Here is a 17,676-nt window from a genome sequence, read left to right on the forward strand (position 1 = left end):
CATGGGACAGCTGATTATAAACTTTTTTATTTGATTTGATACATCAACTTCCGGCGCAGTACGATTTTGACATTTGTCCATCGAATTTACAAAAACAAAGTGTATGAAATTTTTATTTATGTTTGTAGGTATGTCACCATGCTACCACCTTGTATCGTTCCACCATGGTAAGTTTGTACCGTTGTTGTTATTGTTGAGCTCAAGGCCGGATTGAATAAAACGCTTTTATTTGGTTTTAATTTAATTTAATGTCAATATTTCGACCTCAGTCTGAAGTCATCATCAGGACTGCAAAAAAAACAATACGTATTTATAACAAACATATGCACCCAAAAACATTAATTAACATCCCAGCAAAAATGTGCCCGTAAATTGACTAGGAAAATGACTAACAGCTGTGTCGATGGAACACGTAAATCGCTAAGTAGCATTTGTACAGGGCAGCAGTAACATTTGTGACCAGTCCATTCCGTCGTACCTATTTATGTGATTGTCCATACTGCTCACACATATACGGTTTTAGGTTATCGAAAAGTAAACAAACTATAGTGCTATACTGTTCTTACATTCACGTTCTGGCAATCATTTTTTGAGTTATATACCTGTAACTTTACGAGTATTTTTACGTTAATATGACCGTCTTTTTACTAGTGTTATGACCGTTTTTTTACTTGGATTATACTGCTATATAAATAAAATATTTCTTTAATTCAAATCTATTAACATTTCTTTTATTAAACATTTTTACAATATATTACATTATTTATAATAGTTGTAAATTATTAACTATAAGTCTTAAGGAATAGTTTTTCAGTCTTGTTGGTGACCCATAAATACAAATTTTATTGTATGCGATTGTATGCGATTGTATGCATACAAAGTTAAGGGAAACTTAAATAAATTAATTAATGATATAGAAAACAAAAGAAAAGAACTAACAGAACTATTTGTTGCAGTAAACCATCAAATCGTGAGTAGGCAATTCACAATTTGGGTAAGTTGACTTGTAATTCGCCAATTTTAATGCTATAACTTTTTTATTTTAGTTCAGAAAGCTGCAATTGAGGTTCGAAAGTTACAATTGAAGTTCAAAAATTTCAATTCAAGTTCAGAAAATTAAATTCAAGCTCAGAATTTCAATTTGTAGTTCAGAAAATTAAAATTGAAGTTCAGAATTTCTGTTTGTAGTTCAGAAAATTATAATTGAACTTAAATTGTTATTTTCTGAACTTCAGTTGTAATTTGCTGAACTGCAGTTGAAATTCCTGAGCTTCAATTATAATTTACTAAACTTCTATTGAATATTGTGAACTTCAATTGTAATTATTTGAACTTCAATTGAAATTTCCGAGCTTTCAGAACTTCAATTGCAACTTTCAAATTTTTTTTACATAAAATGAACAATTTAACATTTTTTTGACAGTTAAATTGGTGAATTGCCTACCAGTGGTTTGAAACCACTTACATTCGTATCGGCGCTTCTCTATATCATTAATATAACAATATCTTTTTAATAATTCAATTAATACACAAATATAAATTTTTCCCTTTACATTTAGAACTGTGTACAAAAATATGTAATTTTACATATCACAACCTAAACCAAAAAGTATTTCAACTCATAATCAGAGAAGATTTGTGTTGAATGTTGATTTATACCACGAAAATAACAAAATTGGTAACAAAACCAGGCTAAACGATAACGTTAACTACCAAAAAAAAAGTTATTTCACGATGCTTTCATGGATCGATTTACACTTAAATACCGATCTGAAATTTTTTTAAGTTTTCATATTTTTTAGTTTAAAATGCGATATATGCATTCTGTGGCATAATTTTAGATTGAATGTACTTCATGCAATTTTCTTTCTTCGTGATTTTGCAATAATAAACGTAGGTACTCATAGTAATTTTTTGTTTTGAATTATGTGATTACAATATTTATAAGGACTATTTAGTTGATGGTATTGGTACTGTCAGTTAAATTCATCAGCAATTATTTCTATTCAAAATATTTTTTTGTTATACATCTATTTTATAAATTTTGGTTAAAAATTATTGACAAATTCGTTACAATTAGATTGCTTTAAAAATCTTTGCAAACTTTGTGCGATTGTTGAATATTCAGGCAGGTTCTGAAATTCGAGTATTATTTTAATTAGAGCATAAAAAGCTTAGTAACGTAGGAAAAAACTTAGAATTATTTCAGTTAAGTTCATCACAAATATTTATAGTCAAAATACTTTTTTCTTATACATTGCATTTAAATTGCTTTAAAAATCTTCGCAAACTTTGTGCGATTGTTGAATTTTATTTTAATTAGAGCATAAAAAGCTTAGTAACGTAGGAAAAAACTTAGAATTATTTCAGTTAAGTTCATCACAAATATTTATATTCAAAATACTTTTTTCTTATACATCTAGTTTATAAATTTTTGGTTAAAAATTATTGACAAATTCGTTGCAATTAAATTGCTTTAAAATTCTTTGCAAACTTTGTGCGATTGTTGAATATTATTTTAATTAGAGCATAAAAAGCTTAGTAACGTAGGAAAAAACTTAGAATTATTTCAGTTAAGTTCATCACAAATATTTATAGTCAAAATACTTTTTTCTTATACATTGCATTTAAATTGCTTTAAAAATCTTCGCAAACTTTGTGCGATTGTTGAATTTTATTTTAATTAGAGCATAAAAAGCTTAGTAACGTAGGAAAAAACTTAGAATTATTTCAGTTAAGTTCATCACAAATATTTATATTCAAAATACTTTTTTCTTATACATCTAGTTTATAAATTTTTGGTTAAAAATTATTGACAAATTCGTTGCAATTAAATTGCTTTAAAATTCTTTGCAAACTTTGTGCGATTGTTGAATATTATTTTAATTAGAGCATAAAAAGCTTAGTAACGTAGGAAAAAACTTAGAATTATTTCAGTTAAGTTCATCACAAATATTTATAGTCAAAATACTTTTTTGTTATACATTGCATTTAAATTGCTTTAAGAATCTTCGCAAACTTTGTGCGATTGTTGAATATTATTTTAATAAGAGCATAAAAAGCTTAGAATAGGAACGTAGGAAAAAAAGAATTATTAGGTTCTTATATAATTTTTAATCAAGATTATTTCAGTGTGTCTTGTTCGTTTGTTGTAGGTAGGTTTATGCTGTTTCAGAGCTGGATTTATGGGTCAGATACCGCCTTTGTTTATGCCGATTGTGGCTCAGCGTTAAACACCGTCTCATGCTGTCTTCGAAGTCGATCCTGCCTTGCAGTTTGAAAACGTCTAAATTAATAGGAATGGACAATGTTAGTAATAACATTTTAAAACTATTTAAATTACACTACCCAAAAGTACGCTGTTCACGAGTTTCAGTTTAGATAAAGATCGTTTGCCCTGTACTCCGTCCCAGTTAAAATTGAAAAGAACGTTGTCAGAGAAAAGTTTTCTCATTACTCCAATAATGTCTAATGATGCACCTTTCAGCATAAAGATATATGATTTCTAAATGAAAACCACCAATTTAAGTTATGAAACACAATTAAAAATATTCAAAAATACCATTGATTCTTGATAGTCATCTGAGTCCAACTTTTTCTCAATGTCATAAACTGAATCCAGCGATGTTAGTGGCATAGCGATAGAGAGCTCGGTGTGAGTATCATTCTCCGTTTCTCCGCTGATACGGCATACTATTTTGTGCGTTTTCTTAATCAGAACTTTTGAGTCACGCATGACCTAATAGATAGCCATGACTTCTGCCAATTCTGGAAGCTGAAATGATAGCATAAATAATAATTAAAGAGAATCAAGGTATTGCGGCTACAATTGCTATGGTTTCACAAATAACAGTTCAATATTTCACTACGCACCTTTTCTTCAATCTTAGTCAATCTAAATTCCAGGTCGATATGCTTCTGTAATATTGTTTGTAGTATTGCCATTATATTTTCGTTTGTTGTAGGGAATGTTCCTTCGTTGGTTAAGGAAGTAGCCGCATTATTCAAAACGGTACTCGTTGTATTTAAGGAAGAGTGAAAGGACGCGCTGTGTTGCGCTACATCGTTGAAATCGGCGTTTGCTGAATCGGAATTGGAGGGAAGTAAATCAATCAATTTGTTGTGTGTTTGGTTGGTACTAGAGCTGGACGAATTATTGAAATTGTTGTTTATAGCTTTTGAGCTAGATGGAAACGCTTCGCTGTGTAGTGCTACATCGACCAAATGCGCATTTGTTGCATTGAAGCCCTTTGACAAGTAAAACTTTCGGAATTTTGGCGTATATGGTTCGCTGGTTGTGTCGCTAGACGGATGACGGAGATTGGCGTTCTTTGCATATAATTTAGATGGAAACGGTTCGCTGTGTTGTGCTACATCCACGACATGGGGGTTTGTTGCAATATAATTCGAAGCAAATTCATCGACCAAATTGGCATTTACTTTGCCCTTCACCAGCTTTACCTTTTTAATTCTTAGTTGGTTGGCTATAGAGCCAGACGAACTATGCAAATTGGCGTTATTTGCATACAATTGAGATGGAAACGGTTCGCTGTGTTGTGCTACATCCACGAAATAGGGGTCCGTTGCATTGGGAGCGGAGGGAAGTACATCTACCATACCCTTGAATGTTTGGTTGGTAGTAGAGCTGGAAATATTTAAAAAGGCGTTGCTTTTCCTATTCGAAGTAGAGGTATACATGTCTTCTTCAAATATGTCCTGGCTCGCCATTCTTTCTGATCATATGTTCTCCATGAAAAAAAAGAAATACAATTACGAGTAGCATTTATAGTAATTTGTTTGAAAATATATGAGGAGGTCCTCACTGTAGGGTTATTATTTTTATTTAACTTTGTGTTTAAGTTACTTTGAACTTTGTAATTTTTGAATTTTTACATCAAGAAGATATTATGTATGTGACTATTCATATTAATAAAAAATAATAAAGCATACTACACTCGCCAAACGTAACATTTCATTCATATGTGAATTCGAGTAAATTGATAAAGTTAATTTTACCATTGATGCCTTAGGAAAGCTTCTTACGAATATAATATATATATATATTTTCCAAAATAAACATTTTAAAAATGTTACGTTTTGGTGTGGACCTCCGCATGTCATCAAATTGGAGCAAGCGATAATATAAGAATATTAGTTAGAAAATTTGTGAAAAAGGTTATGAAGTAAGGGTATGAGAAGATATTTATTTTCAAAAGGAATACAAAAATACTTATGTTCAATATCTTCCCAGGAAATTTCAAGTCTCATTTCATCCAACCTACTTCCAACCAATATACCAAGGGCTGAAAGTGACTCAAGTGGTGCTTCGTAATAATTATCGACTTTAAGAAATGCGTTCGCTACTACCACGTCCTTTCCCGATTCGTTTATTGTTTCTATTATTTTTATTGGACCTGTCCCCTTACTAAAGAAATATGAATCCTTCTCTTTTTTTGGATCAATAATAAGAGAACCATATTTTGATGTTTTTTTTTATTTCTAGGCATTTTCTCTCCTGAAGGCGAAAATAAAGTTGCTGCAAAATTTGATTGGGCTTTTTTATCAACTTTTTCAGGAATTGCATAAAATTTTCAAATTTGTATGCAGAGAATTGATCCAAAGTCCCATTATCTCTCGCACACGCAGGCAAATGCAACAAACAGTGGATGTTAAAGCTAATTAAATCGTCACCGTAAATTTCACCAAAGAGGTTGACAAACTCGTCTAACATTTCTTGTACAACATTGGTTTCGGTTTCGCAAAATGTTCAACAAGAAAGGATTCGTATGCTGGCATGTAAAAGAAGGAAATGATAATACAAATTATCATCAACGCAACCTTTTAAAACAAATATCCCAGAATAAAGTAAAAACTGTCTGTACTCTGTTGATTTCCAGTTTTTATTTTCTTCTAAATTTCTGCAAACTCTTCCGAATTCTGAAGGGACGTAGGAAGATATATAGTCAAACCTTGTATTCATTTCAGCAATGTTTCCCTTGTTAACCAATTGCTGAAGCAGTTTTTTTGTCACGCCTAGATCAACAAGATGCATCGGATCTAGGGGGAATTGGGATACCATACGAAAGTTTGCTGCCTCAAGCACACTTTGTTGTTGTAAGTTATGGTGTTCCTTGTCAAGTCTGTTCTTAAAGGATAAGTCGGTTCGCAACTCACATATCTGTTTTGAGAATGACAATCTTGTTCCTATACGTTCTCCCACCTGGCAACACTTAGGACAACTGTGTTTTCCGCTAGGTCCTTGTACTCCAGAAATAAAAGCTCGTGCGGGTGAATCGCATATAAACAGATGAACATCAAACCGTTTCAAATCGGGGAATGAGCCTACTTTCAAGCCATTTATCCTTAATAGACTAACTTCCACCGCGAAGTCTTTCAAAAAACCGTTTGCGTTTGTTGGTTTTTGTTTTCCTGAAAAACACGCAATCAAAAAAGGACGCTCAATTGCATTACCGACAATTGATCCTAGAATCGGCCATAGCACTCTCTTCGAACTTTCAAATGGTTTGAGACCATCAATTCCCACATCTATTAATACTTGTGTAGCGTTTTTTAGACTAGGAAACAACCTTGACTCGAAGTAGGACTGAATGCCATAGTATGCAAACTCACCACCGAGAATATTCTTTACTTCCACACTATTTTTGGCCCATGACTTTATATAATACAATTTTTCTGCAGTCGAAAGTTCAGAAGGGAAGCTGTCGAACGTATTCTCAGCATCTGTTGCACATTCAGAAGATTCCTGACGGCAGAAAGAGCTTTCGAAGGTGGCGTCCCACACATCCGTCGCAACTGCATTAAAATCAGCATCTGCCCGAGCAAATTTTGAAATATTGGCGTATTCGGCTACACTGCTCTTAAATTCTTGATTTTCCTGACTGCAAAGGTTATAAAACGTTCTTCTCTTCATATTTCTTACCTGATATAGGACACGTTCAGAAACACAAAAATAGCGCGGACCCAAACACGCGAGCGTAAAAATTCTGCTTCCACTGCTGATATACTTAACCTTTTCCAAAGTATATGCTTGCCTAAATATTGAATAAAAAAATGTAAATGTTAGCCAAATTACTGTGTAGGGGCGACCCTGCTTAGAAAAACCTTTGAAATTGAAAAAACTTGTTTCTAAATTTTTGATTTTTTCAGACTCAACTTTATGGACTTGAATAAATATAAACCATGTCCCTCAAACAATCGTGCCTCCCTTCAACCTTGAATTATCTAACTCTACACTGGATACAATCCAAAAATATTGCGAGGTGTCAAAGACGCGTTATGAACCCAGGACCACGAATCCGAAAGCGGAAATTAAATATTTAGTTTCTGTCAAAAGATATTTCCAAACCCGAAAAATGGCCCTGGGGAATTCCGAAACCGGGGGTGGGATCCAAAGTAATTTTGCACAGAACACCTTTCCTGGGTGGGTCCAACACCGGTTTAGAGACCAAAACTATATCTGCGCAAAACACTTTTACCCACCTTTTCTTGTGGGTTCAACAAAATCATCAAAATTACAACAACCACATGAAAATTTTCTAATTTGTGATCCTGGGCCCAAAGCACGTCTTTTGACACCCCTCCCAATAATTTTGCACGAGTTTTAGCAGTTGTGAGCTAAAATAAAGAATTACCCTATGATTTAAACAAATTATATATTTGAAACAATGGAAACAACTGAAAATGTTACACGAATACCACTCTTATGATTTGCCCAAGTGAATCTGATTCTCAGGCTCCAAATAGTATTTTTTTTTAATATACTTGTGCATTATTTTTTTTACAATGTAGCTATTGGTTACTGTTAATTATACTTACCAACGAAGGCTTTTAACTCATAGTCAACGCCACAAGATTTACCCGTATCGCCAGGCGCGGGTTGTAGTGACAAAGAAACTGGACAATAAGGAGGAACTTCAAACGTTCAGTTTGTTGTGGCGGATATATTTGCTCATGCGCTAAATACAAGTCTTTACGAAATGTCAGGCCAAGCACGTCCAAATCCTCACGTCCATATCTGAAAGCGGCAAGTACTTGTCCAAACACCTTGCGATCTTTTTTTCGGGATCGATGAAAACTACCCCGTCGATAGGATCAACATGTGAAATGTGGTCGACGAAATCACGATGGGACTTTTTGGTGGTAAAGTTCCTTTAAACTTAATTCCTATTTTGAAATTCTTATAAATATTGCAATCACCACCTTGATTGACCCACGGGTACCTCCGTAACGGGGGGTGGAATCCATAGTATTTTTGCGCAAAACACCTTTCTGCGTTGGCGGCCTTCGGCCGCGCTTATAAAAAATAACCCTGGGCTACGCCATGCCAAGTCCGGGTGTGTGGTATAACCGTGGCGGTAGCCCACAATGCACAATTTTTTTTGTGGGCACGAACACAACAACAACCACATGAAAATCACCAACTTCAACTGCAAATATCTCCGGACAGAGATAAAAATTTTACTTTCCGCCTTCGGATTATTGTTCTCGAAATTAATACGCGTCTTCTGACACCTCTGTCGTTATTTGGTAGCGTATTAGAAGTCGACCCCTCAACTAGACTATTACCATAGGGAAAAATATTCGCAACGACCACATTCATCAAAGCAGCGATAGTCACATTTTTCGCAATGTTCATTTATATACAAAAACAATTACCCCACCTGATGCTGAGCGACTATTTTTTCTTGGCTTTCCAATAAACATGCATTAAAAGACAACATAAATTGAAACTTTTTCTCCACAACATCTTTTCCACAATCACAAAAGAAATTGCATGCACGAATTGAATTATTCACTGTACGCAAATGCTACCAAAAATGCAATAACCTACATTCATTAAAACTCACTTGATTTTGGTTCCTTTGTGGAAAATATAAATGCAAATACCGTAGCGCACACAACACTTAATTTAAATTTAGTTTTTATTATATCCGAAATTATTTGTTAATTAATTTTTTATTACTCTGCTGTTGCGTTTCAAGCTGAAAATAACAAATGGCGGATTCGCAGAAAATTTTTGTGACGTATTTGAGGGTACATAGCATGTAAGAAAAGGCAAGCATATATGTATCGGGCATTTCAATTAGGCCATCTCATTCTGCCATACTAACAATTGTGGAACAATATGGGATATTTTGTTGTTGGTCGCCATCTTTGGTCACTAGATTTTTGCTGGGATATATCACATCAACACAACTTACATCTTAAGCTGCACTTGTAAGACTAACATTTAACAAAACAATTATAAAATTAAACAGCGATTGATAATCTAAACAGAGAGTATAAACAAATAAAATAACCGTAATTGTAAACAAAAAACTTTCAAAACAACAAAGTAATAGACGGCGAATACATAAATGCGTGGTCATCTCAACATTACAATTACATTCAAAACGAAGACGAAGCCTTTATATTTGTGTGGGTGGATAAAAAATGTGTCACGAATGTTTGTTGTTCCTAATTAGGTTGCGGTAGACATGTGAACAATTCGCGATGTCCGTTTTAAAATTCATCCTCTTATCATTAGGGGTGTCCACTATATAGTGTGCAAGTGCAGCTTAAGATGTAAGTTGTGTTGATATGATATATGTTAATTAATGTTTTTAGGTGCATATGTTTGTTATAAATACGTATTGTTTTTTTTGCAGTCCTGATGATGACTTCAGACTGAGGTCGAAATATTGACATTAAATTAAATCAAAACCAAATAAAAGCGTTTTATTTAATCCGGCCTTGAGCTCAACAATAAGAACAACGGTATGTATTAACGGCCAAAAAAGAAAATAAATCATGGTCAGTTTGTATCACAAATCACACACAAGATTGCGCATTGCGCATGTAAACAAAAGATCAGCTGTTTTTATAGGCAATTTTTACGTCATTTTACTTTAGCTCATGCTTTTTTCTCTATTTCTTTCCAGGGTTCAGAGAATGTTTGAAATATAATTTTTTTTTCACAAATTATTCTTTATAGTAAACACTTGCTTCGAATTTTTTGTTCTTAACATTCCCAAATATTTGAAATATATTGAAATATTTATACAGCTGGAGCTGCTGTCACAAATAAAAACTTTAAAAATTTGAATTTTTTGAGAAAGCACAGGAATTTGTTCTCAAATGTTTGAAATTTTTTTATTTATCTTTTCATTTGTAATACGAGTTAATTGAAAAACAAACATTTGTTTTCATTCTCCAAAAAGTTTTCTTCATTGTTCATACATAAAAATTTTTTACACGTTTTGTGTGAAGTAGTGTTTGGAATGTGCAGAATTTCATATATTGACAAAACAAAACTAGTGAACTACAATGCAGACACAAATTTGTCTAAGTGTCTTCGTTGTGAAAAAGAGTTAAAAGGGCATTTCTTGGGAAACATAAAACGCCATTACGAAGCAGTTCATAAATATAATTTTGGCACGAATTTCATCGAAACAGATCTGGTAAGAAGGCGTCAATTAACGAAGGCACCATTAAAGTTAAGCAGGTAGGAGTTTTGTTAAAAATATTTAGAATTTTTGACGATGAAAAATATTTTAAGATATTGATTCAGCCATATAGCGATACCTACCGTTTAACTATAAATTCAAAAAACATTACTGAGCATTTAAGCTTGTGTGCTACTAAAATAAAAACCCAATTAAGACATATTTTAAAAGATAAAACTATAAGTCTTAAAATAGATGTGGCGAGCAGAATGGGTAAGAGCATATAAAGAATAAACTTTCAATACATAAAAGATTATAAAATTATGATCCATACAATTGGTATGATTCAATTACGACAAAGGCATAGCTCAAGTTTCATCAAGGATGAAATATCAAAGTACTTAGATAGTTACGGAACAAAACAAATATATTCCACAACCAATTATAATGGATCCAACATGATCAAGGCATCCAAACTCTTGCTTCGCGATGTAGAGGAATGCAAAGTGAGTTCGTGGACTATCTTCAGATACAGAAGACGAATACTATACAATGCCAAATCTTAATGAGATTTCCAGCTGTAAGATGCGCTGCACATACGCTTCAGTTGGCTGCGCATGACTTTTTTAAAAATGTGCGTAAGGACCTAGAGGCTTGCATATCTACATTTGATATGTTGGAAGCTTTATTAAATTTAAAAGACTATTTTAATACAAATGATAACGAAATTGAGTTCGAATTTGAGATTAATTGGCATATTATAGGAATGCTGTAAACGTCTTCAGACGGAGCAATATATTATTGGCGATTTTTACCCGGACTGGCTGGTATGCGAGGTAAAATTGGAAAAGAAAGTGGAAAATCAATACGCTTTTAAGTTATGGGAGTTCATGCAAAAGAGGAAAGCAAAGTTACTGGAAAATATCGCATTTCTATCTGGATTGTATTTCGATCCACGCTTAAATTTTTTCGAATCGCCGTATTACAATGACGAGCAACGAAAAGTAGCTATGGTAACAACTACATCATATATGGTTGTTTTTTCGCAGTTCGTTGTCATTAAATGGACACTGAACAAATGGCTGTGAAAAGTTTCAATCTCCATTCGCGTGTAATCTAATTTAAATACAATTTTCTCAGGCACATATATTGAAGACTTATGCAAATACAATCAGTTAACAACTTTTCTAATGAAGCATGTAGTGACACAGCTTCTTTGTAAATAAACAGCCTGATGACCCTTATGGAGATTTAGAGGAAGAATATAATTACAAAAAAGTTATACAATACGAACATACATAACCATTCGACAGAAACTGGAGAAATTGGCTTATTGGCTACCTCTCATAGGACTCCATTTCATACCAATGTTCTCGAATACTGGAAAGCCTCTGCGGCGGACAGGGACATTCGTCCATTAATGGAGATAGCATTGGCAGTTGCTTCTAGTCAGGTGTCTGTTGAGAGAGCCTTCAGTGCTTTACCAACTATCCTTACAAAACAAAGAGCAAATCTAAGTGGCGACTCAATGAACAATCTCTTAACTGTTAAATTGAATGAAAATTTTGTTATGGTCCACTTGGGAGATTCACACTTGGAACGTACCAGTTGGCTAGTGAGAGGGAAAAGGTTAGGATTCACCCTCAGTCATGTCTGCCTGGGGTGGTCGAAACAAATTTTTTTTAATTTCGTGCAGGTGGCATCGCCAAAGAATCCAATGGTGTGGGAAAATTCCCAATAACGGCTACCACCATGGCGTAACTATACAAGGTGACAGCTGACTTGTAGTTTTTATACGATTTGACACATCAACTTTCCCCGCAGTACGATTTTGACATTAGTCCATCGGTTCACAAAAACAAAGTATATGGAACTTTTAATGACGGCTGCAGGAATGTCACCGCGACTACCACCTTGTATGGATCCACCATGGTAACCACAGTTAAATCATGCTATTTAACGGCGCGGATCCACTGCGTAGTCGCAATAATGGAATGAATTTTTTTTCTAGAATGCCATGGCGTGTGTGGCCATTTTGGGCAGAAGATCAAAAAGTAAATGGCAAGCGTGGTGACCGGTGGTAGTCGCGAGTGATTTGGTAATCGAAAGTGAGCGTTTAGTAACTGACGTATAGAACGAATCACATTTTAAAAATCTATTGCGAAAGTTATTGATGAAGGTGCTAAGTGCCAGGTGCCAGGTGTATAAAAACTGGTGAAAAGTAAAAGAAACGTGCGTTGAGTGTGGCCGGCCACAAATGAATTATTGCCCCCGGAAAAGAAAGGAAGAAAAGTGCGATTAAGCTCTTCGGTGGTGGTTGCCTCGTTTTATGGAGTGCGCGAATAAGCTTTGGTGGTCCTATTTAAAACTAATTATTTACATGCAACAACTGGAAAAAATTGTATCTAAAGTAGTGAAAAACATTCTGAATAACTGACGTCACCGTTTTCAACAAAAAGTTACGCGTAAATACGGAAAAGCAATGCAAAAAGCACTTTGAATATTGCGCTCATTTGGGTTATCGAGGGAACAAACCATTACTCAATTACTTTCCCTCATGTACACATCGAGCGCAGGCCGGGATTAGAGAGAACCAATTGAGACCGCGCGGCGGCCGGACCTACTTGCGAGCTATAAATAAAAAGGATGAAAATTGAAGTGTGGAAGGTTTGCGAAAGTGGGGGAAAAATTGGCATATAAGGAGAAATTGTGCAGCACAAGAATTGCTTGGTAAACCTTGCGCAATTACGTGATACACAACTTAAAATAATTGCAAAGTGTTAAAGAAAAGTTTAAAACACCAATAAATAGAATTGTGTTGGTTGGGAGTTAATTAGAAGAAGAAAAATCAACAGTTTTGCATGGTGCTGTGTAAAAAAAGGGCGCAAGAAGAAGCAGGTGATTGCGAAGTGTTTTGTTTCACGTGGAAAATTTGTTGAACTCCTCAAAACCTTTGATTTATGCTTAACATGTGCAGCAATATTGACAAATTCTTAAGCATAAATTAACAATGTACTACTGTATAAGACATGAACACATACATACATGCGTGCGAGACTATCCACGCCAAGACCGCGCGCCACCATCATCGACAGCGCCAACACACAGCCATAACCAACCACCACGCGCGCTATAATCATCGACTGCACCATCTTCGGCCGCCACCAACCATCAACCACCAGCGCACTACACTGCGCACGCTACCATACTCGACGGCGCCATCTTCGAGCGCAACAACCATCACTCCACAACGTCGACAGCGCAACAACCACCAGCGCGCCATTGCCGCTCGTTACACCATCGACAGCGCAACAACCGCCAGCGCGCCTTCGCCGCGCGTTACATCATCGACAGCGCAAAAACCACCAGCGCGCCATCGCCGCGCGTTACACCATTATCAGCGCAACAACACCACGCGTTGCCACCATCGTCGACCATGCAACACTGGGCGCCAAGACCGCGCCACCACCACCAACAGCGCCAACAACGAGCGCAACACCACCAGCAGCCTTAGTAACAACAACATCACCAGCTATCACAACAGCAGCCGCAACAACTAGTCTGGCCTTGCAACGCCAGTAGCAGCAACAGCACAACAACAACTACAGCCTAAGCGGTGAGTTCATTCCGTGATACGAAAAACCAAATTTTTTCCCTTCACATAATTTGTAAAGCCTCTTGTAGTTACAATTTAGATGAAATTAATTAAAACTCCTAAGTGAAACTTAGAGATTTTCATAAAACTGGTTAACTGTTCCAAAAAGTCAGATTTTTTTTCTGAAGAATGTTTTCAGAAAGTGTCGAAGTTTTCCCGTTGATTTTCGAATATTTTTTTTTCTCTCGAACTTTTTCTAAAATGTCTTGAAGTTTTATTTTAAACAATCAATGCTTGTTTCGAATAACTTCGATAACTCAAATTTGCAAAACCCAAAAACTTCATACATCTTTCGAACAGGAGCTTTTTTCTTTCCAACAACGGTTTTTGGGAAAGTCTCGTAGTCTAGCGATTTGTTAACACTTTTGATGTTCTTAAAGCTTGGCTGTAAAAGATCAGTGCGAATTTTTTTAATACATCGAAAAGCTAATTTAGCAAAACTCAAGACTTTATGACTTTTCTATGTAAAACCGCGAGATCTTCGTAAACATTATTTTTTAACATTAGACTTTTCGGCAGTGGTTTCGAAAGTTTTTTTTCTGAACTTTTAATGAAGTTTTTTTTTTTTTTTTTGAACACTTCCGAACTTTCAACGAAAATAAGTGAAGGGAGATAATAACATAAAAACATTTGTTATTAATTTTCGATGCTATTTTCGTGCTCATTGCTGTAAACATTTTTGAGATAACACCATTTAAAATATGCATAAATGCATGTATATGCAAAATCGTAGAAAGGAAAATATATATAATTATATGAACTTCATTTAATTTTTTTTTATCATAAAATTTGTTCTTTATATACTAGGTATATATATGACGCACAGCGCGTATTCGTTTAAATATACTCAAATTGTAGGCGCACTGTTGAAAGGCGTGAACTATTGTCATTCACGGACAATAAGCATTAAACTTTTTGCACCCTTTGTTCATGATTATGGAAACGTTAATATTTACGGCAAACTCAATTTGAAAATTTCGGATTATTAAATTTAAAATCAAATGAATAAAATTAAGGATTTAATATCAAATGCATAATCATGATAAACGCATTGACTATATATGTATATTTAGCTTTAAGAGACTATACATGCTAATCCGTATGCTATATACACATATTAATTAAGAGGGTCCAACCATTTTCAATTGCCCTTATCGAGAATTGGTACATTTATACTTGCATAGATATATAAGAGCTTCCTTTTATTCTCAACTTCGCAAGTAAATATACTGTAAATTTTAAATAATTAATTTAGAAAAAACGCAGCGGCTGCGCTGGCTAGGCCATGTTATGCTAATGAAAGATGATGCTCCGGCCAAGAAAGTGTATCTATCGGAACCCGCCTATGGAAGCAGAGGTAGACAGAGGAGAAACTCCCTTGGTGTGACCAATTGGCGCCGGTTGGCGGAGCGAAGGAGCGACTGGCGTGCCTTGTTGGACGGCCATAACCTTTTAGACGGTTAAGCGCCAATTAAGTAAGTAAGTAAGTAATTTAGAAAAGTTCAGTCTGTATCTTTCCGATGGTATGAGGCCCATTATGCACTGCATACACGCTTTTAATATAGTTTTTATTATATCACTTTCTTAGGTGATATACACAACGCGTATAAAAGGGATTAAATGTGAAATAAGTAAACGCGTTGAAAACATACAAATAATTTTTTTTTGTCCAGATGCAGGTAAAATGTATTGAACATTCTCAAGAATACCGTAAAAATTTGGTAACAATTGCAATTGTTTGAAAGCATAGTATATTTATCGCTAAAACTGCGAAAACAGAGAGCTGTTTCTTTTTAAAAGCTTAGAATTATTCTTTAACTTTTCCCTCATACAAAAAATTAGTATGTAGAAACATAAGAATTGCTTCCATGAGCTGTAATTAAACAAAACAAACAAAAATTGTATAATTTTGGGTTCTTTTAAATCAACTGTAAATAAAAAGTTTGTTATAATGGGAATGCTGATGTCTAGATTTATTTAGAAGGCACATAGGTAATCAGGTAAGGGGCCACCGAATATTTAGGTGCGTCGGTGGCCATGGATTTGAGGGTGGGAATAGCACCGGGCGACGCACAACATCCGCGGCGCCCCTATGTATGTTCGGCCCCTTTTTGTTTGTTTGTCCTAATTTTCAGCTTTTTTTTGTCATTTGGACTTTCTGCGTTTTGTAACCGGTCATTTCCGGTTCGGTTAATTTTGTTCCCCTTTTTTTGCGTTTGTTTTGTTTCAAATTTTTGAATTTTGAATTTCGTTTTGAATTTAACGGTCTGTCCGTCACATCCGGTTCGGCCTGACGTTGTTTTTAGTCCATTTGAGCGTTTTGAATGAGTTCTGCGCTTTTTGACCATTTTTTTTAAGGCATGATATGACATTTTTTCTGTTTATGGCACAAGACAGCAAGGTTGGCAAGAACCCAGCCCGGCCGACATGACTAGCCCCTGTGCACCACGATATCATGCCAACTGCCTTCCTTGCTGCTCCATTAAAGATGCGATTCCATAACAATTTGTTACATCTTGCTCAATTTTAAACAAATTATAGATATGTATATGTCGTCATAATTATTATCCTTCACAACTAATTATAGCGGTTATAAATAAAATCGGATGACGAAACACAAATTCGGCCGTCCGTTATTGTGTACATTATCTTCTCTTTTGGTACTTAAAAATGAAGAAAAGTGATTCTTACATAGCTGACAGGTATGGAACTTGTCATCTAATCGAACATAGGAACAGTTTATGATCGCTTTGTGCAGTTGTGCGGTATCGTAACAAGGCGCGAATCGAAATACTTGTCAGCAAGGCTCTATACTGTGATAAGAGAGGGATATCAGCCTTTGTTTTAATTAGGAATCAACGATTCCATGGCATCGGCATCGCAGCCTTTTCTACTAAGGGCTCGACCGCTTGATATGCTTGTCATAGCATTTTTACGTTGTAAAGGTCGTCAAGAAAAGGTGGTCGGCTCATACGAGGTTTTTTCGTTTCGCAATTCATTGCAACTGTTTTCAATATTGCAAGTCCAAAATATAAAGGAGAACTCTGTAATACACGTGTCACTTTATAAAGCAAACCACTTATGCCCTCACAGGCTTCCATCGTGGTGAACAGTAGGTGAATATTTCGGAGTGGACTCCTTGGAGATCCGCTAAAATCCGAATCTCCACACCTTTAGGTTATCGTGCCTCAAAAATAGGTTGCTTATGTTCCTCAGAGCGCGGGATCGAGAACGCAATAGCCATCGCAACACATATATCTTCTGAAATACTTTTGATAAATAGGGGTTATGTTTGATTAAGGATGTATAAAAAAAAATCATTCAGTGGTATAAATGAAATGAAAGCAGAATATTTGTCAAAATTGTGTAAAGGCATAAATGAATGTAAAAAAATTGTTTTCTCGGAATTTAAAGAACATTTAATTATTCGTCAGCATCAAATGAAAACAAATGTTTGTTTTAAAATTGATTCGCAGATGGTATAAAAAAATGAGATGAATGAATTTTAATTCTTTGTAAAAGAATTTTTCTGAACCCTGTTTCTTTCATTCGCTCAAGCAGTCAAGTGTGACGTAT

At 35.0% G+C, this 17,676-nt stretch overlaps 2 long non-coding RNA genes across 2 annotated transcripts; both read right to left on the minus strand.

Moving 5' to 3' along the window:
• Nucleotides 1–2,081: 2,081 nt before the first annotated feature.
• LOC137237652 (uncharacterized) lies at nt 2,082–3,604 on the minus strand. Its single transcript, XR_010949002.1, has 3 exons — nt 3,563–3,604; nt 3,359–3,505; nt 2,082–3,286 (listed from the first exon to the last, which is right to left on the minus strand). It is a non-coding gene; the product is annotated as an uncharacterized lncRNA (long non-coding RNA).
• A 654-nt stretch (nt 3,605–4,258) lies between these two features.
• On the minus strand, nt 4,259–9,141 carry LOC137237656 (uncharacterized). Its single transcript, XR_010949003.1, has 3 exons — nt 8,868–9,141; nt 6,941–7,052; nt 4,259–4,746 (listed from the first exon to the last, which is right to left on the minus strand). It is a non-coding gene; the product is annotated as an uncharacterized lncRNA (long non-coding RNA).
• Nucleotides 9,142–17,676: the final 8,535 nt, after the last annotated feature.

This window comes from Eurosta solidaginis, chromosome 1 (genome assembly GCF_040869045.1).
Source record: "Eurosta solidaginis isolate ZX-2024a chromosome 1, ASM4086904v1, whole genome shotgun sequence".
Classification (NCBI taxonomy): Eukaryota; Metazoa; Arthropoda; class Insecta; order Diptera; family Tephritidae; genus Eurosta; species Eurosta solidaginis.